Source organism: Meriones unguiculatus, chromosome 14, assembly GCF_030254825.1.
Source record: "Meriones unguiculatus strain TT.TT164.6M chromosome 14, Bangor_MerUng_6.1, whole genome shotgun sequence".
NCBI lineage: Eukaryota > Metazoa > Chordata > Mammalia > Rodentia > Muridae > Meriones > Meriones unguiculatus.
The window spans coordinates 47,965,720-47,993,342 of record NC_083361.1 but is presented as its reverse complement, the minus strand read 5'-3'; the positions used below and the strand labels follow the sequence as shown (position 1 = coordinate 47,993,342).

Genomic DNA, 27,623 nt, shown 5'->3' with positions numbered 1-27,623 from the left:
GAAGCTGGAGCATAGGACTCTTGGTAACACTAGTTGGATACACAATTTCTAAAGCCATGGTTGAAGCTTGAATATCCAATCAAGGACATCATGTAATCTCAGATGTGTAGTACAACATACTTGATAAAAAGCAACCCATGTGTATTTGACCACGGGCTAGTCAGTTAGTGCGTAGAAAACATCTTATTTTCATCAGATTTAACCTGAAGCATGGTAGATGATTCCAACGCTCTTCCAAGTGGAAGACTTGAGTTCCATGAATCGAGACATGGTAACATACATGTAGACAAAAAGGTACCTTTGGATACCCCTCTCTTCCAAGATGAGGTTGCATGGCAGGGAAGAAATCTAAAGTCAATAATGGAACACTCTGTTGGATAAACAAGGAGAGAATTCCATGCACAGAGGACAAATTTCAATGACACCCTGAAATCTCAAAGATACCATTGGGCTTACTGACTTTCACCTCTGTGCAACTTGGTCGTTTTGACTTTGAGAAAGGAGGAGGAGTTAAGAATGACCATACTGCAATGCTATAGGCAGTGCCTCTTCTTTGCTTTGTTGAACTTCCTTGCTGCCCACTGAGAGGCATCCACACTGTGTCTGCTGGCACTGGCAAACATGCTCTCACAGACAGCTTTTGAGGAAGCCATCAGAAGAAGAGAAATTTTTGCCACAGTGGCTAAAATCTGAGGGGATTGGAAGAGAGGAAATGAATTCAATAGTTGGTTCTGGGAAATACTGAACGGCTGGCAGACTTGAAGGTCGGGACACTTTAGAAAGTCAAGATTGCCTAGACGCATTTCCTTTTCTGATAACCTTCATACTTATTATGTTGCAGGCTAAAACTTGGAGAGGTGCTTCCCTTCTGGCAGGACAGGTAAGCAGTGACGCTGCTTCCCATGGTGTCTTTTGTTTGTAGGCAGGCTGCAGTCTCGGCTGACTAAATATTTACCTACTGTGTACCTCTAGAGATGAGAATCATTTGACGTCCCTCTTATGGCTAAACAACCTAGGCTTCATCTTGCCTCTTGCTGGTGGAACACTTGTTATGGCCCTGGCATTGTAGGGGACTTAGCTAGGTAGTCCCAACCCAAGCAAGTGACAAGGATACTACCTAATACCATTAGTATGTTGATGTGCATTTGGAAAACCATTAGTTGGGTGAAGTTATTGGACTATGTGACTTTCTTTTGTAGCTACCCTTGAAGCTTCCAATTCTAAATAATATATCCAGAAGTACTAAGAAAAGCCTTCTCCCAGCTCCTTCCCTTATGGACATACAAGCTCAAAGAATTAAACTCTTCTTTCTGCCCTGACAGGTGTGGAACCCAAAGGAAGATGATAGGGTGTTAGGAGTCTAGACCCCTAGAGCACAGAACAATAACCCTCACAAATTTCATCTATCCTTGATCCTCTGGCGTGGATACTAAGAGAGCAACCCATGCGTTTTCACGTCCTTGTAAGTAGCATGGAAACTTGCAATCTTGCCCTCTAAAATTCAGGTGAATTGCCATAAAGTTTTCGCAGCCCCAAACAGAGCTGACAATGAACCATAATTATTCTTTTTATAAATGATTATGGATTATGTTGAGCCAGAAATCTAGTTGTTCATTGTCGGAAAAATCAAAACAAAACAAAACAAAACGAAGAATATTTTTGGTATTAAATGCAATGCCTTCCTTCATCTTGGAAACTGGGTGGATTTGAGTTCATTTGAAGAAACATGACATGAGAGGTGATAAGAAGAGAAGGTTCAGGAATCAGGAACACAGAACCCAACTCCTGTCCCTGTCAATGTCCTGTGGGATACCTGGAAATATATATGGACCTAAATGTAGCTTGGCTTGTGTGTTCCAATTTGTTGTCCAAGGAAATATGGAACGAGCTGGTGGTCATGTGACATACATCACAAAATCCTCCAGAGCATTGACAATTGCAGGACAACTGGAAGGCTCAATACTGGGCACTGTAAGATGGAGAGGAACATACATGGAAGAAAGGAACAGGAGGAGGAATCCTAAAGTAGGGTTAAGAGGAAAAGCATAGAATCAAAACCGCAAATTAGGATGTTGAAAAAATCTTATCTAGATAGGAACAAAGTCATTTTGCTTACTTGAATGTTTTCTCTATTCTTACCAAAATCTCTGTTGTAAAGATTAAGTACATAATTTCAGGGAACATTCACAGCTACCCGATTTGGGGCCAGTGACACCCACCAAATGCAATGTTTTGACCTCTATTTTTCTCATATGGTGTCAGAGGGGAAAGGCTCTTCAATCCTGTCACTGTGTTTCCCCACCACCTTTGACAGAATGAGCTACATGCCTCCTGCACAGTTGTGAACTTCCTTGTCAAGGCCCAGGAGTCTAGCTCTCTGGGGTTTCACTTGGTAGTTGAAAACTCATGTGTTGAGCGAAGGTCTTTCTGGATCTATGATGACAACAGGTATCTGAGGATGTTGACTGATTTGAGCAGATGTAATCTGAGGTCCAGATATGAGGACCTTGTGAGACCCATGAGGATTTCAGAGCCTGCCTGGCACTCTTCCCTCTTCAGAGAGGATGAGAACTGTGCAGTTTGGGATCAGATTCTGAGATTTTTCGAAAAAGGCCTCATAACAGTACCCATACTTGGTTTGATGCATTCTTCATTGCTTTCTATTTTCAAAGAGATTGAAATGATTCCAAGTGATAGGGAGACAGCCTTTTCTATAGGAGTAGGCACATATATCAGGTAGAGATGACTGAATGTGCAAATGATATAGTCAAAAAATATCTAAGAACTGATGAATTCGAACGTGGTGCTCATTCCTAGTCTCGGTCGATGTACCCTTGCACATATGTGGTAAAGTGTCAGGAGCGGATTTTATGGCTCATGCCAGTAGTCCCAAGAATATTGGAGGACAATGACTGCCCTCGCCCTTTACCCAAAGTTGTGTAAAGGCTGACGTATAACAAATCATTCCAGGATCATTCAATTTATATAGAGGGAAAATTGAAATGGTCTTTCCTGTTGGAGGCTGGGTAAATTCTAGATAATAATGGCTAGGTGATAAGCCAGGGCACCTGTTTGAGACATTCCCTAGTTTTATTGGTGTTCTTCAATTATGTCTTAGCTGCCAAAATCTTCCAGAGCATGTTGTGTTTACCTATCTCTCTCTCTCTCGCATGGTAACCATCTCAGTTGATCCATCATGGAAATGACAATTGGGCTTTGCTTTCTGTTATTTCTTGTTGTTGTTTCTGTTTTCCACCTGCGTACATTCTTCCTCTTATTGCAGCTCTCACACAGATGCACATCATCTCTTCTAACAAAATTTGCGTGTTACCCAAGATCTATGAAAACAACTATTCCTTTAAAAAACAAGGAAAGATATTTGTAAAGAACATGTTGCTAGCTGGTAGACCCACAGTCCTGATAATGGAGCAGACACGCTAACTCTCCAATGAAACAAGAACGAACCACACACTGAATCTTCTTAATATCCTCATGATGAACATAATTAATTCAGAACTTACACACACACACACACACAGATATATATATATATATATATATATATATATATATATATATATATCTTACTACTAACAGACTTTTAGGAAGCAGGAGGATAGGAAGATTGGTAACTCTTGCTGGATACACAATTTCTACAACCATGGTTGAAACTTGAATATCCAATCAAGGACATCATGTAATCTCAGATGTGTAGTACAACATACTCTATTAAAAAGCAACCCATGAGTATTTGACCACAGGCTAGACAGTTAGTGCGTACAAAACATCTTCTTTTCATCAGATTTAACCTGAAGCATGGTAGATGATTCCAACGCACTTTCAAGTGGAAGACTTGAGTTCCATGAATCGAGACATGGTAACATACATGTAGACAAAAAGGCACCTTTGGATTCCTCTCTCATCCAAGATGAGGTTGCATGGCATGGAAGAAATCTAAAGTCAATTATGGAATACTCTTGGATAAACAAGGAAAGAATTCCATGCACAGAGCATAAATTTCAATGACACCCTGAAATCTCAAAGATACCATAGGGCTTACTTACTTTCACCTCTGTGCAACTTGTTCGTTTTGACTTTGAGAAACGAGGAGGAGTTAAGAATGACCATACTGCAATGCTATAGGCAGTGCCTCTTCTTTGCTTTGTTGAACTTCCTTGCTGCCCACTGAGAGGCGTCCACACTGTGTCTGCTGGCACTGGCAAAGATGCTCTCACAGACAGCTTTTGAGGAAGCCATCAGAAGAAGAGAAATTTTTGCCACAGTGGCTAAAATCTGAGGGGATTGGAAGGGAGGAAATGAATTCAATAGTTGGTTCTGGGAAATACTGAACGGCTGGCAGACTTGAAGGTCGGGACACTTTAGAAAGTCAAGGTTGCCTAGACGCATTTCCTTTTCTGATAACCTTCATACTTTTTATGTTGCAGGCTAAAACTTGGAGAGGTGCTTCCCTTCTGGCAGGACAGGTAAGCAGTGACGCTGCTTCCCATGGTGTCTTTTGTTAGTAGGCAGGCTGCAGTCTCGGCTGACTAAATATTTACCTACTGTGTACCTCTAGAGATGAGAATCATTTGACGTCCCTCTTATGGCTAAACAACCTTGGCTTCATCTTGCCTCTTGCTGGTGGAACACTTGTTAAGGCCCTGGCATTGTAGGGGACTTAGCTAGGTAGTCCCAACACAAGCAAGTGACAAGGATACTACCTAATACCATTAGTATGTTGATGTGCATTTGGAAAACCATTAGTTGGGTGAAGTTATTGGACTATGTGACTTTCTTTTGTAGCTACCCTTGAAGCTTCCAATTCTAAATAATATATCCAGAAGTACTAAGAAAAGCCTTCTCCCAGCTCCTTCCCTTATGGACATTCAAGCTCAAAGAATTAAACTCTTCTTTCTGCCCTGACAGGTGTGGAACCCAAAGGAAGATGATAGGGTGTTAGGAGTCTAGACCCCTAGAGCACAGAACAATAACCCTCACAAATTTCATCTATCCTTGATCCTCTGGCGTGGATACTAAGAGAGCAACCCATGCGTTTTCACGTCCTTGTAAGTAGCATGGAAACTTGCAATCTTGCCCTCTAAAATTCAGGTGAATTGTCATAAAGTTTTCGCAGCCCCAAACAGAGCTGACAATGAACCATAATTATTCTTTTTATAAATGATTATGGATTATGTTGAGCCAGAAATCTACTTGTCCATTGTCGGAAAAATCAAAACAAAACAAAACAAAACGAAGAATATTTTTGTATTAAATGCAATGCCTTCCTTCATCTTGGAAACTGGGTGGATTTGAGTTCATTTGAAGAAACATGACATGAGAGGTGATAAGAAGAGAAGGTTCAGGAATCAGGAACACAGAACCCAACTCCTGTCCCTGTCAATGTCCTGTGGGATACCTGGAAATATATATGGACCTAAATGTAGCTTGGCTTGTGTGTTCCAATTTGTTGTCCAAGGAAATATGGAACGAGCTGGTGGTCATGTGACATACATCACAAAATCCTCCAGAGCATTGACAATTGCAGGACAACTGGAAGGCTCAATACTGGGCACTGTAAGATGGAGAGGAACATACATGGAAGAAAGGAACAGGAGTAGGAATCCTAAAGTAGGGTTAAGAGAAAGAGCATAGAATCAAAACCGCAAATTAGGATGTTGAAAAAAATCTTATCTAGATAGGAACAAAGTCATTTTGCTTACTTGAATGTTTTCTCTATTCTTACCAAAATCTCTGTTGTAAAGATTAAGTACATAAGTTCAGGGAACATTCACAGCTACCCGATTTGGGGCCAGTGACACCCACCAAATGCAATGTTTTGACCTCTATTTTTTTCATATGGTGTCAAAGGGGAAAGGCTCTTTAATCCTGTCCTCTATATTCCACCACCACCTTTGACAGAATGAGCTACATGCCTCCTGCACACTTGTGAACTTCCTTGTCAAGGCCTAGGAGTCTAGCTCTCTGGGGTTTCACTTGGTAGGTGAAAACTCATGTGTTGAGCGAAGGCCTTTCTGGATCTATGATGACAACAGGTATCTGAGGACGTTGACTGACTTGAGCAGATGTGATCTGACGTCCAGATATGAGGTCCTTGTGAGACCCATGAGGATTTCAGAGCCTGCCTGGCACTCTTCCCTCTTCAGAGAGGATGAGAACTGTGCAGTTTGGCATCAGATTCTGAGATTTTTCGAAAAAGGCCTCATAACAGTACCCATACTTGGTTTGATACATTCTTCATTGCTTTCTATTTTCAAAGAGATTGAAATGATTCCAAGTGATAGGGAGACAGCCTTTACTATAGGAGTAGGCACATATATCAGGTAGAGATGACTGTAGGTGCAAATGATATACTCAAAAAATATGTAAGAACTGATGAATTCGAACGTGGTGCTCATTCCTAGTCTCGGTCGATGTACCCTTGCACATATGTGGTAAACTGTCAGGAGCGGATTTTATGGCTCATGCCAGTAGTCCCAAGAATATTGGAGGACAATGACTGCCCTCGCCCTTTACCCAAAGTTGTGTAAAGGCTGACGTATAACAAATAATTCCAGGATCATTCAATTTATATAGAGGGAAAATTGAAATGGTCTTTCCTGTTGGAGGCTGGGTAAATTCTAGATAATAATGGCTAGGTGATAAGCCAGGGCACCTGTTTGAGACATTCCCTAGTTTTATTGGTGTTCTTCAATTATGTCTTAGCTGCCAAAATCTTCCAGAGCATGTTGTGTTTACCTATCTCTCTCTCTCGCATGGAAACCATCTCAGTTGATCCATCATGGAAATGACAATTGGGCTTTGCTTTCTGTTATTTCTTGTTGTTGTTTCTGTTTTCCACCTGCGTACATTCTTCCTCTTATTGCATCTCTCACACAGATGCACATCATCTCTTCTAACAAAATTTGCGTGTTACCCAAGATCTATGAAAACAACTATTCCTTTAAAAAACAAGGAAAGATATTCCTAAAGAACATGTTGCTAGCTGGTAGACCCACAGTCCTGATAATGGAGCAGACACGCTAACTCTCCAATGAAACAAGAACAAACCACACACTGAATCTTCTTAATATCCTCATGATGAACATAATTAATTCAGAACTGACACACACACACACACTGATATATATATATATATATATATATATATATATATATCTTACTACTAACAGACATTTAAGAAGCAGGAGGATAGGACTCTTGGTAACTCTTGCTGGATACACAATTTCTACAACCATGGTTGAAACTTGAATATCCAATCAAGGAAATCATGTAATCTCAGATGTGTAGTACAACATAGTCTATTAAAAAGCAACCCATGAGTATTTGACCACAGGCTAGTCAGTTAGTGCGTACAAAACATCTTCTTTTCATCAGATTTAACCTGAAGCATGGTAGATGATTCCAACGCTCTTCCAAGTGGAAGACTTGAGTTCCATGAATCAAGACATGGTAATATACATGTAGACAAAAAGGCACCATTGGATTCCCCTCTCTTCCAAGATGAGGTTGCATGGCATGGAAGAAATCTAAAGTCAATTATGGAATACTCTGTTGGATAAACAAGGAAAGAATTCCATGCACAGAGCATAAATTTCAATGACACCCTGAAATCTCAAAGATACCATAGGGCTTACTGACTTTCACCTCTGTGCTACTTGTTCGTTTTTACTTTGAGAAACGAGGAGGAGTTAAGAATGACCATACTGCAATGCTATAGGCAGTGCCTCTTCTTTGCTTTGTTGAACTTCCTTGCTGCCCACTGAGAGGCGTCCACACTGTGTCTGCTGGCACTGGCAAAGATGCTCTCACAGACAGCTTTTGAGGAAGCCATCAGAAGAAGAAAATTTTTGAAACAGTGGCTAAAATCTGAGGGGATTGGAAGGGAGGAAATGAATTCAATAGTTCGTTCTAGGAAATACTGAACGGCTGGCAGACTTGAAGGTCGGGACACTTTAGAAAGTCAAGGTTGCCTAGACGCCTTTCCTTTTCTGATAACCTTCATACTTATTATGTTGCAGGCTAAAACTTGGAGAGGTGCTTCCCTTCTGGCAGGACAGGTAAGCAGTGACGCTGCTTCCCATGGTGTCTTTTGATTGTAGGCAGGCTGCAGTCTCGGCTGACTAAATATTTACCTACTGTGTACCTCTGGAGATGAGAATCATTTCAAGTCCCTCTTATGGCTAAACAACCTAGGCTTCATCTTGCCTCTTGCTGGTGGAACACTTGTTATGGCCCTGGCATTGTAGGGGACTTAGCTAGGTAGTCCCAACCCAAGTAAGTGACAAGGATACTACCTAATACCATTAGTATGTTGATGTGCATTTGGAAAACCATTAGTTGGGTGAAGTTATTGGACTATGTGACTTTCTTTTGTAGCTACCCTTGAAGCTTCCAATTCTAAATACTATATCCAGAAGTACTAAGAAAAGCCTTCTCCCAGCTCCTTCCCTTATGGACATTCAAGCTCAAAGAATTAAACTCTTCTTTCTGCCCTGACAGGTGTGGAACCCACAGGAAGATGATAGGGTGTTAGGAGTCTAGACTCCTAGAGCACAGAACAATAACCCTCACAAATTTCATCTATCCTTGATCCTCTGGCGTGGATACTAAGAGAGCAACCCATGCGTTTTCACGTCCTAGTAAGTAGCATGGAAACTTGCAATCTTGCCCTCTAAAATTCAGGTGAATTGCCATAAAGTTTTCACAGCCCCAAACAGAGCTGACAATGAACCATAATTATTCTTTTTATAAATGATTATGGATTATGTTCAGCCAGAAATCTAGTAGTCCATTGTCAGAAAAATCAAAACAAAACAAAACAAAACGAAGAATATTTTTGGTATTAAATGCAATGCCTTCCTTCATCTTGGAAACTGGGTGGATTTGAGTTCATTTGAAGAAACATGACATGAGAGGTGATAAGAAGAGAAGGTTCAGGAATCAGGAACACAGAAGCCAACTCCTGTCCCTGTCAATGTTCTGTGGGATACCTGGAAATGTATATGGACCAAAATGTAGCTTGGCTTTTGTGTTCCAATTTGTTGTCCAAGGAAATATGGAACGAGCTGGTGGTCATGTGACATACATCACAAAATCCTCCAGAGCATTGACAATTGCAGGACAACTGGAAGGCTCAATACTGGTCACTGTAAGATGGAGAGGAACATACATGGAAGAAAGGAACAGGAGGAGGTATCCTAAAGTAGGGATAAGAGGAAGAGCATAGAATCAAAACTGCAAATTAGGATGTTGACAAAATCTTATCTAGATAGGAACAAAGTCATTTTGCTTACTTGAATGTTTTCTCTATTCTTACCAAAATCTCTGTTGTAAAGATTAAGTACATAAGTTCAGGGAACTTTCACAGCTACCCGATTTGGGGCCAGTGACACCCACCAATTGCAATGTTTTGACCTCTATTTTTCACATATGGTGTCAAAGGGGAAAGGCTCTTAAATCCTGTCCTCTGTGTTCCCCCACCACCTTTGACAGAATGAGCTACATGCCTCCTGCACAGTTTTGAACTTCCTTGTCAAGGCCCAGGAGTCTAGCTCTCTGGGGTTTCACTTGGTAGGTGAAAACTCATGTGTTGAGCGAAGGCCTTTCTGGATCTATGATGACAACAGGTATCTGAGGACGTTGACTGACTTGAGCAGATGTGATCTGAGGTCCAGATATGAGGTCCTTGTGAGACCCATGAGGATTTCAGAGCCTGCCTGGCACTCTTTCCTCTTCAGAGAGGATGAGAACTGTGCAGTTTGGGATCAGATTCTGAGATTTTTCGAAAAAGGCCTCATAACAGTACCCATACTTGGTTTGATACATTCTTCATTGCTTTCTATTTTCAAAGAGATTGAAATGATTCCAAGTGATAGGGAGACAGCCTTTACTATAGGAGTAGGCACATATATCAGGTAGAGATGACTGTAGGTGCAAATGATATACTCAAAAAATATGTAAGAACTGATGAATTCGAACGTGGTGCTCATTCCTAGTCTCGGTCGATGTACCCTTGCACATATGTGGTAAAGTGTCAGGAGCGGATTTTATGGCTCATGCCAGTAGTCCCTAGAATATTGGAGGACAATGACTGCCCTCGCCCTTTACCCAAAGTTGTGTAAAGGCTGACGTATAACCAATAATTCCAGGATCATTCAATTTATATAGAGGGAAAATTGAAATGGTCTTTCCTGTTGGAGGCTGGGTAAATTCTAGATAATAATGGCTAGGTGATAAGCCAGGGCACCTGTTTGAGACATTCCCTAGTTTTATTGGTGTTCTTCAATTATGTCTTAGCTGCCAAAATCTTCCAGAGCATGTTGTGTTTACCTATCTCTCTCTCTCGCATGGAAACCATCTCAGTTGATCCATCATGGAAATGACAATTGGGCGTTGATTTCTGTTATTTCTTGTTGTTGTTTCTGTTTTCAACCTGCGTACATTCTTCCTCTTATTGCAGCTCTCACACAGATGCACATCATCACTACTAACAAAATTTTCGTGTTACCCAAGATCTATGAAAACAACTATTCCTTTAAAAAACAAGGAAAGATATTTCTAAAGAACATGTTGCTAGCTGGTAGACCCACAGTCCTGATAATGGAGCAGACACACTAACTCTCCAATGAAACAAGAAAGAACCACACACTGAATCTTCTTAATATCCTCATGATGAACATAATTAATTCAGAACTGACACACACACACACAGATATATATATATATATATCTTACTACTAACAGACTTTTAGGAAGCAGGAGGATAGGACTCTTGGTAACTCTTGCTGGATACACAATTTCTACAACCATGGTTGAAACTTGAATATCCAATCAAGGACATCATGTAATCTCAGATGTGTAGTACAACATACTCTATTAAAAAGCAACCCATGAGTATTTGACCACAGGCTAGTCAGTTAGTGCGTACAAAACATCTTCTTTTCATCAGATTTAACCTGAAGCATGGTAGATGATTCCAACGCTCTTCCAAGTGGAAGACTTGAGTTCCATGAATCAAGACATGGTAATATACATGTAGACAAAAAGGCACCATTGGATTCCCCTCTCTTCCAAGATGAGGTTGCCTGGCAGGGAAGAAATCTGAAGTCAATTATGGAACACTCTGTTGGATAAACAAGGAAAGAATTCCATGCACAGAGGATAAATTTCAATGACACCCTGAAATCTCAAAGATACCATAGGGCTTACTGACTTTCACCTCTGTGCAACTTGTTCGTTTTGACTTTGAGAAACGAGGAGGAGTTAAGAATGACCATACTGCAATGCTATAGGCAGTGCCTCTTCTTTGCTTTGTTGAACTTCCTTGCTGCCCACTGAGAGGCGTCCACACTGTGTCTGCTGGCACTGGCAAAGATGCTCTCACAGACAGCTTTTGAGGAAGCCATCAGAAGAAGAGAAATTTTTGCCACAGTGGCTAAAATCTGAGGGGATTGGAAGGGAGGAAATGAATTCAATAGTTGGTTCTGGGAAATACTGAACGGCTGGCAGACTTGAAGTTCGGGACACTTTAGAAAGTCAAGGTTGCCTAGACGCATTTCCTTTTCTGATAACCTTCATACTTATTATGTTGCAGGCAAAAACTTGGAGAGGTGCTTCCCTTCTGGCAGGACAGGTAAGCAGTGACGCTGCTTCCCATGGTGTCTTTTGTTTGTAGGCAGGTTGCAGTCTCGGCTGACTAAATATTTACCTACTGTGTACCTCTAGAGATGAGAATCATTTGACGTCCCTCTTATGGCTAAACAACCTAGGCTTCATCTTGCCTCTTGCTGGTGGAACACTTGTTATGGCCCTGGCATTGTAGGGGACTTAGCTAGGTAGTCCCAACCCAAGCAAGTGACAAGGATACTACCTAATACCATTAGTATGTTGATGTGCATTTTGAAAACCATTAGTTGGGTGAAGTTATTGGACTATGTGACTTTCTTTTGTAGCTACCCTTGAAGCTTCCAATTCTAAATAATATATCCAGAAGTACTAAGAAAAGCCTTCTCCCAGCTCCTTCCCTTATGGACATTCAAGCTCAAAGAATTAAACTCTTCTTTCTTCCCTGACAGGTGTGGAACCCAAAGGAAGATGATAGGGTGTTAGGAGTGTAGACCCCTAGAGCACAGAACAATAACCCTCACAAATTTCATCTATCCTTGATCCTCTGGCGTGGATACTAAGAGAGCAACCCATGCGTTTTCACGTCCTTGTAAGTAGCATGGAAACTTGCAATCTTGCCCTCTAAAAATCAGGTGAATTGCCATAAAGTTTTCGCAGCCCCAAACAGAGCTGACAATGAACCATAATTATTCTTTTTATAAATGATTATGGATTATGGTGAGCCAGAAATCTAGTTGTCCATTGTCGAAAAAATCAAAACAAAACAAAACAAAACGAAGAATATTTTTGGTATTAAATGCAATGCCTTCCTTCATCTTGGAAACTGGGTGGATTTGAGTTCATTTGAAGAAACATGACATGAGAGGTGATAAGAAGAGAAGGTTCAGGAATCAGGAACACAGAACCCAACTCCTGTCCCTGTCAATGTCCTGTGGGATACCTGGAAATGTATATGGACCAAAATGTAGCTTGGCTTGTGTGTTCCAATTTGTTGTCCAAGGAAATATGGAACGAGCTGGTGGTCATGTGACATACATCACAAAATCCTCCAGAGCATTAATTGCAGGACAACTGGAAGGCTCAATACTGGGCACTGTAAGATTGAGAGGAACATACATGGAAGAAAGGAACAGGAGGAGGAATCCTAAAGTAGGGTTAAGAGGAAGAGCATAGAATCAAAACTGCAAATTAGGATGTTGACAAAATCTTATCTAGATAGGAACAAAGTCATTTTGCTTACTTGAATGTTTTCTCTATTCTTACCAAAATCTCTGTTGTAAAAATTAAGTACATAATTTCAGGGAACATTCTCAGCTACCCGATTTGGGGCCAGTGACACCCACCAAATGCAATGTTTTGACCTCTATTTTTCTCATATGGTTTCAGAGGGGAAAGGCTCTTCAATCCTGTCACTGTGTTTCCCCACCACCTTTGACAGAATGAGCTACATGCCTCCTGCACAGTTTTGAACTTCCTTGTCTAGGCCCAGGAGTCTAGCTCTCTGGGGTTTCACTTGGTAGGTGAAAACTCATGTGTTGAGCGAAGGCCTTTCTGGATCTATGATGACAACAGGTATCTGAGGACGTTGACTGACTTGAGCAGATGTAATCTGAGGTCCAGATATGAGGACCTTGTGAGACCCATGAGGATTTCAGAGCCTGGCACTCACTCTTCCCTCTTCAGAGAGGATGAGAACTGTGCAGTTTGGCATCAGATTCTGAGATTTTTCGAAAAAGGCCTCATAACAGTACCCATACTTGGTTTGATACATTCTTCATTGCTTTCTATTTTCAAAGAGATTGAAATGATTCCAAGTGATAGGGAGACAGCCTTTACTATAGGAGTAGGCACATATATCAGGTAGAGATGACTGTAGGTGCAAATGATATACTCAAAAAATATGTAAGAACTGATGAATTCGAACGTGGTGCTCATTCCTAGTCTCGGTCGATGTACCCTTGCACATATGTGGTAAAGTGTCAGGAGCGGATTTTATGGCTCATGCCAGTAGTCAGAGAATATTGGAGGACTATGACTTCCCTCGCCCTTTACCCAAAGTTGTGTAGAGGCTGACGTATAACAAATAATTCCAGGATCATTCAATTTATATAGAGGGAAAATTGAATAGGTCTTTCCTGTTGGAGGCTGGGTAAATTCTAGATAATAATGGCTAGGTGATAAGCCAGGGCACCTGTTTGAGACATTCCCTAGTTTTATTGGTGTTCTTCAATTATGTCTTAGCTGCCAAAATCTTCCAGAGCATGTTGTGTTTACATATCTCTCTCTCTCGCATGGAAACCATCTCAGTTGATCCATCATGGAAATGACAATTGGGCTTTGCTTTCTGTTATTTCTTGTTGTTGTTTCTGTTTTCCACCTGCGTACATTCTTCCTCTTATTGCAGCTCTCACACAGATGCACATCATCTCTTCTAACAAAATTTGCGTGTTACCCAAGATCTATGAAAACAACTATTCCTTTAAAAAACAAGGAAAGATATTTCTAAAGAACATGTTGCTAGCTGTTAGACCCACAGTCCTGATAATGGAGCAGACACGCTAACTCTCCAATGAAACAAGAACGAACTACACACTGAATCTTCTTAATATCCTCATGATGAACATAATTATTTCAGAACTGACACACACACACACACACAGATATATATATATATATATATATATATATATATATATATATATATATATATATATATATCTTACTACTAACAGACTTTTAGGAAGGAGGAGGATAGGACTCTTGATAACTCTTGCTGGATACACAATTTCTACAACCATGGTTGAAACTTGAATATCCAATCAAGTAAATCATGTAATCTCAGATGTGTAGTACAACATATTCTATTAAAAAGCAACCCATGAGTATTTGAACACAGGCTAGTCAGTTAGTGCATACAAAACATCTTCTTTTCATCAGATTTAACCTGAAGCATGGTAGATGATTCCAACGCTCTTCCAAGTGGAAGACTTGAGTTCCGTGAATCGAGACATGGTAACATACATGTAGACAAAAAGGCACCTTTGGATTCCCCTCTCATCCAAGATGAGGTTGCATGGCATGGAAGAAATCTATAGTAAATTATGGAATACTCTGTTGGATAAACAATGAAAGAATTCCATGCACAGAGGATAAATTTCAATGACACCCTGAAATCTCAAAGATACCATAGGGCTTACTGACTTTCACCTCTGTGCAACTTGTTCGTTTTGACTTTGAGAAACGAGGAGGAGTTAAGAATGACCATAGTGCAATGCTATAGGCAGTGCCTCTTCTTTGCTTTGTTGAACTTCCTTGCTGCCCACTGAGAGGCATCCATACTGTGTCTGCTGGCACTGGCAAAGATGCTCTCACAGACAGCTTTTGAGGAAGCCATCAGAAGAAGAGAAATTTTTGCCACAGTGGCTAAAATCTGAGGGGATTGGAAGGGAGGAAATGAATTCAATAGTTGGTTCTGGGAAATACTGAACGGCTGGCAGACTTGAAGGTCGGGACACTTTAGAAAGTCAAGGTTGCCTAGACGCATTTCCTTTTCTGATAACCTTCATACTTATTATGTTGCAGGTTAAAACTTGGAGAGGTGCTTCCCTTCTGGCAGGACAGGTAAGCAGTGACGCTGCTTCCAATGGTGTCTTTTGTTTGTAGGCAGGCTGCAGTCTCGGCTGACTAAATATTTACCTACTGTGTACCTCTAGAGATGAGAATCATTTGACTTCCCTCTTATGGCTAAACAACCTAGGCTTCATCTTGCCTCTTGCTGGTGGAACACTTGTTATGGCCCTGGCATTGTAGGGGACTTAGCTAGGTAGTCCCAACCCAAGCAAGTGACAAGGATACTACCCAATACCATTAGTATTTTGAGGTGCATTTGGAAAACCAACAGTTGGGTGAAGTTATTGGCATATTTTACTTTCTTTTGAAGCTACCATTGAAGCTTCCAATTCTAAATAATATATCCAGAAGTACTAAGAAAAGCCTTCTCCCAGCTCCTTCCCTTATGGACATTCAAGCTCAAAGAATTAAACTCTTATTTCTGCCCTGGCAGGTTGGAACCCAAAGGAAGATGATAGGGTGTTAGGAGTCTAGACCCCTAGAGCACAGAACAATAACCCTCACAAATTTCATCTATCCTTGTTCCTCTGGCGTGGATACTAAGAGAGCGACCAATGTATTTTCAAGTCCTTGTAAGTAGCATGGAAACTTGCAATCTGCCCTCCAAAATTCAGGTGAATTGCCGTAAAGTTTTCGTAGCCCCAAACAGAGCTGATAATGAACCATAATTATTCTATTTATAAATGATTATGGATTATGTTGAGCCAGAAATCTAGTTTTCCATTGTCAGAAAAAACAAAACAAAACAAAACTAAGAATATTTTTGGTATTAAATGCAATGCCTTCCTTCATCTTGGAAACTGGGTGGTTTTGAGTTCATTTGAAGAAACATGACATGAGAGGTGATAAGAAGAGCAGGTTCAGGAATCAGGCACACAGAATCCAACTCCTGTCCCTGTCAATGTCCTGTGGGATGGACCAAAATGTAGCTTGGTTTGTGTGTTCCAATTTGTTGTCCAAGGAAATATGGAACGAGCTGGTGGTCATGTGACATACATCACAAAATCCTCCAGAGCATTGACAATTGCAGGACAACTGGAAGGCTCAATACTGGGCACTGAAAGATAGAGAGGAACATACATGGAAGACAGGGAACAGGAGGAAGAATCCTAAAGGAGGGTAAAGAGGAAGAGCATAGAATCAAAACCGCAAATTAGGATGTTGAAAAAATCTTATCTAGATAGGAACAAAGTCATTTTGCTTACTTGAATGTTTTCTCTATTCTTGCCAAAATCTCTGTTGTAAAGATTAAGTACAGAAGTTCAGGGAACATTGAGAGGCACCCGATTTGGGGGCAGTGACACCCACCGAATGCAATGTTTTGACCTCTATTTTTCTCATATGGAGTCAAAGAGGAAAGGCTCTTTAATCCTGTCCTCTGTGTTTCCCCACCACCTTTGACAGAATGAGCTACATGCCTCCTGCACAGTTTTGAACTTCCTTGTCAAGGCCCAGGAGTCTAGCTCTCTGGGGTTTCACTTGGTAGGTGAAAACTCATGTGTTGAGCGAAGGCCTTTCTGGATCTATGATGACAACAGGTATCTGAGGACGTTGACTGACTTGAACAGATGCGATATGAGGTCCAGATATGAGGTCCGTGTGAGACCCATGAGGATTTCAGAGTCTGCCTGGCACTCTTCCCTCTTCAGAGAGGATGAGAACTGTGCAGTTTGGCATCAGATTCTGAGATTTTTCGAAAAAGGCCTCATAACAGTACCCATACATGGTTTGATACATTCTTCATTGTGTTCTATTTTCCAAGAGATTGAAATGATTTCAAGTGATAGGGAGAGAGCCTTTACTATAGGAGTAGGCACATATATCAGGTAGAGATGACTGTAGGTGCAAATGACGTACTCAAAAACTATCTAGGAAATGATGAATTCGAACGTGCTGCTCATTCCTAGTCTCGGTCGATGTACCCTTGCACATATGTAGTAAAGTGTCAGGAGGGGATGTTATGGATCATGCCAGTAGTCCCAAGAATATTGGAGGACAATAACTGCCCTCGCCATTTACCCAAAGTTGTGTAAAGCCTGACGTATAACAAATAATTCCAGGACCATTCAATTTATATAGAGGGAAATTTCAAATGATCTTTCCTGTTGGAGCCTGGGTAAATTCTAGATAATAATGGCTAGGTGATAAGCCAGGGCACCTGTTTGAGACATTCCCTAGTTTTATTGGTGTTCATCAAGTATGTCTGAGCTGCCAAAATATTCCAGAGCATGTTGTGTTTACCTATCTCTCTCTCGCATGGAAACCCTCTCAGTTGATCCATCATGAGAAATGACAATTGGGCTTTGCTTTCTGTTATTCATTCTTTTTGTTTCTATTTTCCTCCTTGGTACATTCATCCTCTTATTGCTGCACTCACACAGATGCAAATCATCTCTTTTAACAAAATTTGCGTGTTACCCAATATCTATGAAAACAACTATTCCTTTAAAAAACAAAGGAAAGATATGTCTATAGAACATGTTGCTAGCTGGTAGACCCACAGTCCTGATAATGGAGCACACACGCTAACTCTCCAATGAAACAAGAAAGAACCACACACTGAATCTTCTTAATATCCTCATGATGAACACAATTAATTCAGAACTGACACACACACATATATATATATGTATATCTTATATATATGTATATATATATATATATGTATATCTTACTACTAACAGACTTTTAGTAAGCAGGAGCATAGGACTTTTGGTAACACTTGCTGGATACACAATTTCTAAAGCCATGGTTGACGCTTGAATATCCAATCAAGGACATCATGTAATCTCAGATTTGTAGTACAACATACTCGATAAAAATCAACCCATGAGTATTTGACCACGGGCTAGTCAGTTAGTGAGTAGAAAACATCTTCTTTTCATCAGATTTAACCTGAAGCATGGTAGATGATTCCAACGCTCTTCCAAGTGGAATACTTGAGTTCCATGAATCGATACATGGTAACATACATATAGACAAAAAGGCACCTTTGGATTCCCCTCTCTTCCAAGATGAGGTTGCATGGCAGGGAAGAAATCTAAAGTCAATTATGGAACACTCTGTTGGATAAACATGAGAGAATTCCATGCACAGAGGACAAATTTCAATGACACCCTGAAATCTCAAAGATACCATAGGGCTTACTGACTTTCACCTCTGTGCAACTTGTTCATTTTGACTTTGAGAAACCAGGAGTTAAGAATGACCATACTGTACAGTATGACTCATGGCTAATGCCCTGGTGGTAGCTCCAACAGCTGTCAATGAGATGGTAGTAACAATGGTGGCTGTAGTTCCAAGATCCCTTTTCTGTCTGAAGAGAGTCATAGCGTGAGGGGCATCAATGGGCACAGGCACCCAGCGAGGCAAGCGAGTAACCAGGGCATACCTAAATTTACTAGCATTCAAGCATTGGGCAAAAAAGCAAGTATCATTACCACAATTACTTGACTCTATCTGGCTAATAATGAATAAAAATGGGGGATATAGACAAACAGGTGTGGGCTTATAGGAAATATTATGAGAAGCCTTAACCCCTCGTTGGAACATCCTGCGTCTGTTCTAGAACTAGCAGTGGTGGTGTCCGAGGTCTGAGTAAGTTCAGGAGACCATTGCCCCCAGGGGCAAGACGTGCTCCATGCCAATTGACTAACTCCATGTTTTCCTCCAATTTTGAAATTCATTTAAGGTTATTAAATTATTTTTTTCCTTTTTTCTTAAATTTTTCATCAATTACATTTTATTCATTCTGCATCCCCCCATTAGCCCCTCCCTCCTCTCCTCCCAATCCCACCCTCCCTCCTCCCTCTGCTTGCATGCCACTCCCCAAGTCCACTAATAGGGGAGGATCTCCTCTCCTTTCTTATTGTAGTCTGTCAGTTCAGACCATGAATAATCATTAAGCCAATGTAGCTCATGCCTTTGTTGTACATAAAGGAATTAATGCTCAACTAAAAGGAAGCTTGATGGTGTTTAATCAGAGGATTGACCTCTTGTAGGAGCAAATAGATACCCTATGGCAAATCGCTCAACCTGGCTGTCAATGAAAGTATGCTGGACTTTGTGTCACTAGCATACAACATGAGAATTTTTCCTGTGCTGCAAATCTGTCTAAACAATTGTCGAGCTATATTTTAGATAATTGGACTGGAGAATTCGATACTACGATGGAGCAGCTGAGAGTGGCCATTGTCACAGTAAATTCTACCAGAGTGGACGCAGGACTAGCCACAGGATTATCAACATGGATTGCTGCAGCAATGAACCATCTGAAGGAATGGGCGGGCATGGGAGTGTTAGCAGGCCTTCTGGTGTTGGTCTCCTTGGTTTGCCTGTGGTATATATGCAAGATTAGAGTCTCACAACAGTGTGATGCAGCCATGATCATTCAGGCCTTTACAGCCATGAAGCAGGACATTCCCCCAAGCATGGTTGGATACCAGAAAAAGCTAAAATGATAAGCTCAGGATGCGAGGCTAAGCACTGCACTCAGGGTCAGCCGCTTTGGACCCAGAGAAGACCATGTCTGATTGGATGCAGGTTGATGCCCCAGGTCCCGCCTCTGAGAAAAAGGTATCGGACGGGTCTGATGCTCTTTGGGTGGATGACACCTAAATGAACATCTGTACAAAGTCCCAATTTATTTCTAATATCAGAGATCAGACCTCTACTCTTGCCTGATGCGTCTAAAACAAAAAGGGGGAACTGTAGAGAGCTGCGGAATGCTATGCCTTAAAGATGGAGCTGGTTTCCGCCTTCCACCTTCCTGATGGTGAGTGCTCTCTGTCACGAACAACTCCACATTTGGCTAAGGCCGAAGATCTGGGTTGCTTCCATGTATGTGGACCTATCTTCATTGCCCCCGTGGCACGCCTGGGTTGGCTACCCAGAGGCTATTTAAGCTGTGGGCTGACTTTCCCCAGGGTCCGAGGATTCTTCAATGTTCCTGAAAAAAAAAAAAAAAAAAAAAAGAATGACCATACTGCAATGCTATAGGCAGTGCCTCTTCTTTGCTGTGTCCAACTTCCCTGCTGCCCACTGAGAGGCATCCACACTGTGTCTGCTGGCACTGGCAAAGATGCTCTCACAGACAGCTTTTGAGGAAGCCATCAGAAGAAGTGAAATTCTTGCCACACTGGCTAAAATCTGAGGGGATTGGAAGGGAGGAAATGAATTCAATAGTTGGTTCTGGGAAAGACTGAACGGCTGGAAGACTTGAAGGTCAGGACACTTTACAAAGTCAAGGTTGCCTAGACGCATTTCCTTTTCTGATAACCTTCATACTTATTATGTTGCAGGCTAAAACTTGGAGAGGTGCTTCGCTTCTGGCAGGACAGGTAAGCAGTGACGCTGCTTCCCATGGTGTCTTTTGTTTGTAGGCAGGCTGAAATCTCGGCTGACTAAATATTTACCTACTGTGTACTTTTAGAGATGAGATTTATTTGACGTCCCTCTCATGGCTAAACAACCTAGGGTTCATCTTGCCTCTTGCTGGAGGAACTCTTGCTATGGCCCTGGCTTTGTAGGGGACTTAGCTAGGTAGTCCCAACCCAAGCAAGTGACAAGGATACTACCTAATAACATTAGTATGTTGAGGTGCATTTGGAAAACCAACACTTGGGTGAAGTTATTGGCATATTTGACTTTCTTTTGAAGCTACCATTGAAGCTTCCAATTCTAAATAATATATCCAGAAGTACTAAGAAAAGCCTTCTCCCAGCTCCTTTACTTATCGACAATCAATCTCAATGAATTAAACTCTTCTTTCTGCCCTGAAAGGTGTGGAACCCAAAGGAAGATGATAGGGTGTTAGGAGTCTAGACCCCTAGAGCACAGAACAATAACCCTCACAAATTTCATCTATCCTTGATTCTCTTGAGTGGATACTAAGAAAGCAACCCATGCGTTTTCACGTCCTTGTAAGTAGCATGGAAACTTGCAATCTTGCCCTCTAAAATTCAGGTGAATTGCCATAAAGTTTTCGCAGCCCCAAACAGAGCTGACAATGAACAATAATTTTTCGTTTTATAAATGATTATGGATTATGTTGAGCCAGAAATCTAGTTGTCCATTGTCGGAAAAAAACAAAACAAAACAAAGAATATTTTTGGTATTAAATGCAATGCCTTCCTTCATCTTGGAAACTGGGTGGTTTTGAGTTCATTTGAAGAAAAATGACATGAGAGGTGATAAGAAGAGCAGGTTCAGGAATCAGGCACGCAGAATCCAACGCCTGCCCCTGTCAATGTCCTGTGGGATACCTGGTGATGTATATGGACCAAAATGTAGCTTGGTTTGTGTGTTCCAATTTGTTGTCCAAGGAAATATGGAACGAGCTGGTGGTCATGTGACATACATCACAAAATCCTCCAGAGCATTGACAATTGCAGGAAAACTGGAAGTCTCAATACTGTGCACTGTAAGATGGAGAGGAACATACATGGAAGACAGGGAACAGGAGGAGGAATCCTAAAGGAGGGTAAAGAGGAAGAGATTAGAATCAAAACCGCAAATTAGGTTATTGAAAAAATCTTATCTAGATAGGAACAAAGTCATTTTGCTTACTTGAATGTTTTCTCTATTCTTACCAAAATCTCTGTTGTAAAGATTAAGTACATAAGTTCAGGGAATATTCACAGGTACCTGATTTGTGGCCAGTGACACCCAAAAAATGCAATGTTTTGACCTCTATTTTTCTCATATGGTGTCAAAGGGGAAAGGCTCTTTAATCCTGTCCTCTGTTTTTCCCCACCACCTTTGACAGAATGAGCTACATGCCTCCTGCACAGTTTTGAACTTCCTTGTCTAGGCCCAGGAGTCTAGCTCTCTGGGGTTTCACTTGGTAGGTGAAAACTCATGTGTTGAGCGAAGGCCTTTCTGGATCTCTGATGACAACAGGTATCTGAGGACGTTGACTGACTTGAACAGATGCGATCTGAGGTCCAGATATGAGGTCCTCGTGAGACCCATGAGGATTTCAGAGCCTGCCTGGCACTCCTCCCTCTACAGACAGGATGAGAACTGTGCAGTTTGGCATCAGATTCGGAGACTTTTCGAAAAAGGCCTCATAACAGTACATATACTTGGTTTGATACATTCTTCATTGCTTTCTATTTTCAAAGAGAATGAAATGATTCCAAGTGATAGGGAGACAGCCTTTACTCTTTGAGTAGGCACATATATCAGGTAGAGATGACTGTAGGTGCAAATGACGTAACCAAAAAATATCTAAGAACTGATGAATTCGAACGTGCTGCTCATTCCTAGTCTCGGTCGATGTACCCTTGCACATATGTGGTAAAGTGTCAGGAGGGGACGTTATGGCTCATGCCAGTAGTCCCAAGAATATTGGAGGACAAAGACTGCCCTCGCCCTTTACCCAAAGTTTTGTAAAGGCTGACATATAACAAATAATTCCAGCATCATTCAATTTATATAGAGGGAAAATTGAAATGGTCTTTCCTGTTGGAGGCTGGGTAAATTCTAGATAATAATGGCTAGGTGAGAAGCCAGGGTACCTGTTGGAGACATTCCCTAGTTTTATTGGTGTTCATCATTTATGACTTAGCTGCCAAAATCTTCCAGAGCATGTGTTTACCTATCTCTCTCTCGCATGGAAACCATCTCAGTTGATCCAAAATGAGAAATGACAATTGGGCTTTGCTTTCTGTTATTTGTTGTTGTTTCTGTTTTCCTCCTGGGTACATTCATCCTCTTATTGCCGCTCTCACACAGATGCAAATCATCTCTTCTAACAAAATTTGCGTTTAACCCAAGTTCTATGAAAACAACTATTCCTTTAAAAAACAAAGGAAAGATATTTCTAAAGAACATGTTGCTATCTGGTAGACCCACAGTCCTGATAATGGATCAGGCATGCTAACTCTCCAATGAAACAAGAAAGAACCACACACTGAATCTTTTTAACATCCTCATGATGAACACAATTAATTCAGAACTGACACACACACACACACACTAATGTACTAATATATATACGCATATATATATATATATATATCTTGCTACTAACAGACATTTAGGAAGCAGGAGCATAGGACTCGTGGTAACATTTGTTGGATACACAATTTTTAAAGCCATGGTTGAAGCTTGAATATCCAACCAAGGACATCATGTAATCTCAGATGTGTAGTACAACATCCTCGATAAAAAGCAACCCATGAGTATTTGACCACGGGCTAGTAAGTTAGTGCGTAGAAAACATCTTCTTTTCATCCGATTTAACCTGAAGCATGGTAGATGATTCCAACGCTCTTCCAAGTGGAAGACTTGAGTTCCATGTATCGAGAAATGGTAACATTCATGTAGACCAAATGGAACCTTTGGATTCCCCTCTCTTCCAAGATGAGGTTGCATGGCAGGGAAGAAATCTAAAGTCAATTTTGGAACACTTTGTTGGATAAACAAGGAGAGAATTCCATGCACAGAGGACAAATTTCAACGACACCCTGAAATCTCAAAGATACCGTAGGGCTTACTGACTTTCACCTCTGTGCAACTTGTTCATTTTGACTTTGAGAAACAAGGAGTTAAGAAGGACCATACTGCAATGCTATAGGCAGTGCCTCTTCTTTGCTTTGTCCAACTTCCCCGCTGCAAACTGAGAGGCATCCACACTGTGTCTGCTGGCACTGGCAAAGATGCTCTCACAGACAGCTTTTGAGGAAGCCATTAGAAGAAGTGAAATTCTTGCCAGAGTGGCGAAAATCTGAGGGGATTGGAAGGGAGGAAATGAATTCAATAGTTGATTCTGGGAAAGACTGAACGGCTGGCAGACTTGAAGGTCGGGACACTTAGAAAGTCAAGGTTGCCTAGACGCATTTCCTTTTCTGATAAACTTCATACTTATTATGTTGAAGGCTAAAACTTGGACAGGTGCTTCCCTTCTGGCAGGACAGGTAAGCAGTGACGCTGCTTCCCATGGTGTCTTTTGTTTGTAGGCTGGCTGAAATCTCGGTTGACTAAATATTTACCTACTGTTTACTTCTAGAGATGAGATTTATTTGACGTCTCTCTCATGGCTAAACAACCTAAGCTTCATCTTGCCTCTTGCTGAAGGAACACTTGCTATGGGCCTGGCTTTGTAGGGGACTTAGCTAGGTAGTCCCAACCCAAGCAAGTGACAAGGATACTACCTAATACCATTAGTATGTTGAGGTGCATTTGGAAAACCAACAGTTGGGTGAAGTTTTTGGCATATTTGACTTTCTTTTGAAGCTACCATTGAAGCTTCCAATTCTAAATAATATATCCAGAAGTACTAAGAAAAGCCTTCTCCCAGCTCCTTCCCTTCTCGCCAATCAATCTCAATGAATTAAACTCTCATTTCTGCCCTGACAGGTGTGGAACCCAAAGGAAGATGATACGGTGTTAGGGGTCTCGACCCCTAGAGCACAGAACAAAACCCTCACAAATTTCATCAATCCTTGATTCTCTTGTGTGGATGCTAAGAAAACAACCCATGCGTTTTCATGTCCTTGTAAGTAGCATGGAAACTTGCAATCTTGCCCTCTAAAATTCAGGTGAATTGCCATAAAGTTTTCGCAGCCCCAAACAGAGCTGACAATGAACCATAATTTTTCATTTTATAAATGATTATGGATTATGTTGAGCCAGAAATCTAGTTATCCATTGTCAGAAAAAACAAACCAAACCAAAACAAAACGAAGAATATTTTTGGTATTAAATGCAATGCCTTCCTTCATCTTGGAAACTGGGTGGTTTTGAGTTCATTAGAAGAAACATGACATGAGAGGTGATAAGAAGAGCAGGTTCAGGAATCAGGCACGCAGAATCCAACTCCTGTCCCTGTCAATGTCCTGTGGGATGGACCAAAATGTAGCTTGGTTTGTGTGTTCCAATTTGTTGTCCAAGGAAATATGGAACGAGCTGGTGGTCATGTGACACACATCACAAAATCCTCCAGAGCATTGACAATTGCAGGACAACTGGAAGGCTCAATACTGTGCACTATAAGATGGAGAGGAACATACATGGAAGACAGAGAACAGGAGGAGGAATCCTATAAGCAGGGTAAAGAGGAAGAACATACAATCAAAACCGCAAATTAGGATGTTGAAAAAATTTTATCTAGATAGGACAAAAGTCATTTTGCTTTCTTGAATGTTTTCTCTCTTCTTACCAAATCTTTGTTGTAAAGATTAAATACATAAATTCAAGGAATATTCACAGGTACCCGATTTGGGGCCAGTGACACCCACCAAAGGCAATGTGTTGACCTCTATTTTTCTCATATGGTGTCAAAGGGGAAAGGCTCTTTAATCCTTCCTCTGTGTTTCCCCAGAACCTTTGACAGAATGAGCTACATGCCTCCTGCACAGTTTTGAACTTCCTTGTCAAGGCCCAGGAGTCTAGCTCTCTGGGATTTCACTTGGTAGGTGAAAACTCATGTGTTGAGCGAAGGCCTTTCTGGATCTATGATGACAACAGGTCTCTGAGGACGTTGACTGACTTGAACAGATGCGATCTGAGGTCCAGATATGAGGTCCTCGTGAGACCCATGAGGAGTTCAGAGCCTGCCTTTCACTCTTCCCTCTTCAGAGAGGATGAGAACTGTGCAGTATGGCATCAGATTCTGAGATTTTTCGAAAAAGGCCTCATAACAATACCCATACTTGGTTTGATACAATCTTCATTGCTTTCTATTTTCAAAGAGATAGAAATGATTCCAAGTGATAGGGAGACAACCTTTACTATAGGAGTAGGCACATATATCAGGTAGAGATGACTGTAGGTGCAAATGACGTACTCAAAAAATATGTAAGAACTGATGAATTAGAACGTGCTGCTCATTCCTAGTCTCCGGCGATGTACCCTTGCACATATGTGGTAAAGTGTCAGGCTGGGAGGTTAGGGCTCATGCCAGTAGTCCCAAGAATATTGGAGGACAATGACTGCCCTCGCACTTTTCCCAAAATTGTGTAAAGGCTGACGTATAACTAATAATTAAAGGATCATTCAATTTATATAGAGGGAAAATTGAAATGGTCTTTCCTGTTGGAGGCTGGGTAAATTCTAGATAATAATGGCTAGGTGAGAAACCAGGGCACCTGTTTGAGACATTCCCTAGTTTTATTGGTGTTCATCATTTATGTCTTAGCTGCCAAAATCTTCCAGAGCATGTTGTGTTTACCTATCTCTTTCTCGCATGGAAACCATCTCAGTTGATCCATCATGAGAAATGACAATTGGGCTTTGCTTTCTGTTACTTGTTGTTGTTGTTTTTCTTTTCCTCCTGGGTACATTCATCATCTTATTGCCGCTATCACACAGATGCAAATCATCTATTCTAACAAAATTTGCGTGTTACCCAAGATCTATGAAAACAACTATTCCTTTATGAAACAAGGAAAGATATTTCTAAAGAACATGTTGCTAGCTGGTAGACCCACAATCCTGATAATGGATCAGATGCGCTAACTCTTCAATGAAACAAGAAAGAACCACACACTGAATCTTCTTAACATCCTCATGATGAACACAATTAATTCAGAACTGACACACACATATATGTATATATATATATATATATATATATATATATATATATATATATATATCTTACTACTAACAGACTTTTACGAAGCTGGAGCATAGGACTCTTGGTAACACTTGCTGGATACACAATTTCTAAAGCCATGGTTGAAGCTTGAATATCCAATCAAGGACATCATGTAATCTCAGATGTGTAGTACAACATACTCGATAAAAAGCAACCCAGTGTATTTGACCACGGGCTAGTCAGTTAGTGCGTAGAAAACATCTTCTTTTCATCAGATTTAACCTGAAGCATGGTAGATGATTCCAACGCTCTTCCAAGTGGAAGACTTGAGTTCCATGAATCGAGACATGGTAACATACATGTAGACAAAAAGGTACCTTTGGATTCCCCTCTCTTCCAAGATGAGGTTGCATGGCAGGGAAGAAATCTAAAGTCAATTATGGAACACTCTGTTGGATAAACAAGGAGAGAATTCCATGCACAGAGGACAAATTTCAATGACATCCTCAAATCTCAAAGATACCATTGGGCTTACTGACTTTCACCTCTGTGCAACTTGGTCGTTTTGACTTTGAGAAAGGAGGAGTTAAGAATGACCATACTGCAATGCTATACGCACTGCTTCTTCTTTGCTTTGTCCAACTTCCTCGTTGCCCACTGAGAGGCGTACACAGTGTGCCTGCTGGCACTGGCAAAGATGCTCTCACAGACAGCTTCTGAGGAAGTCATCAGAAGAAGAGAAATCCTTGCCACAGTGGTTAAAATCTGAGGGGATTGGAAGGGAGGAAATGAATTCAATTGT

The 27,623-nt window shown here is 41.1% G+C and overlaps 7 non-coding genes across 7 annotated transcripts; all 7 read left to right on the top strand.

Moving 5' to 3' along the window:
* The first annotated feature begins 2,429 nt into the window (after window positions 1-2,429).
* On the top strand, window positions 2,430-2,494 carry LOC132647686 (small nucleolar RNA SNORD109A). The gene has a single exon (XR_009586032.1). It is a non-coding gene; the product is annotated as a small nucleolar RNA SNORD109A (small nucleolar RNA).
* A 3,540-nt stretch (window positions 2,495-6,034) lies between these two features.
* On the top strand, window positions 6,035-6,099 carry LOC132647424 (small nucleolar RNA SNORD109A). The gene has a single exon (XR_009585792.1). It is a non-coding gene; the product is annotated as a small nucleolar RNA SNORD109A (small nucleolar RNA).
* A 3,529-nt stretch (window positions 6,100-9,628) lies between these two features.
* Window positions 9,629-9,693, top strand: LOC132647696 (small nucleolar RNA SNORD109A). Its single transcript, XR_009586042.1, has one exon. It is a non-coding gene; the product is annotated as a small nucleolar RNA SNORD109A (small nucleolar RNA).
* Window positions 9,694-13,199: 3,506 nt separating this feature from the next.
* Window positions 13,200-13,264, top strand: LOC132647597 (small nucleolar RNA SNORD109A). The gene has a single exon (XR_009585944.1). It is a non-coding gene; the product is annotated as a small nucleolar RNA SNORD109A (small nucleolar RNA).
* A 3,531-nt stretch (window positions 13,265-16,795) lies between these two features.
* Window positions 16,796-16,860, top strand: LOC132647352 (small nucleolar RNA SNORD109A). Its single transcript, XR_009585720.1, has one exon. It is a non-coding gene; the product is annotated as a small nucleolar RNA SNORD109A (small nucleolar RNA).
* Window positions 16,861-22,157: 5,297 nt separating this feature from the next.
* On the top strand, window positions 22,158-22,222 carry LOC132647375 (small nucleolar RNA SNORD109A). Its single transcript, XR_009585743.1, has one exon. It is a non-coding gene; the product is annotated as a small nucleolar RNA SNORD109A (small nucleolar RNA).
* A 3,508-nt stretch (window positions 22,223-25,730) lies between these two features.
* On the top strand, window positions 25,731-25,795 carry LOC132647787 (small nucleolar RNA SNORD109A). The gene has a single exon (XR_009586130.1). It is a non-coding gene; the product is annotated as a small nucleolar RNA SNORD109A (small nucleolar RNA).
* Window positions 25,796-27,623: the final 1,828 nt, after the last annotated feature.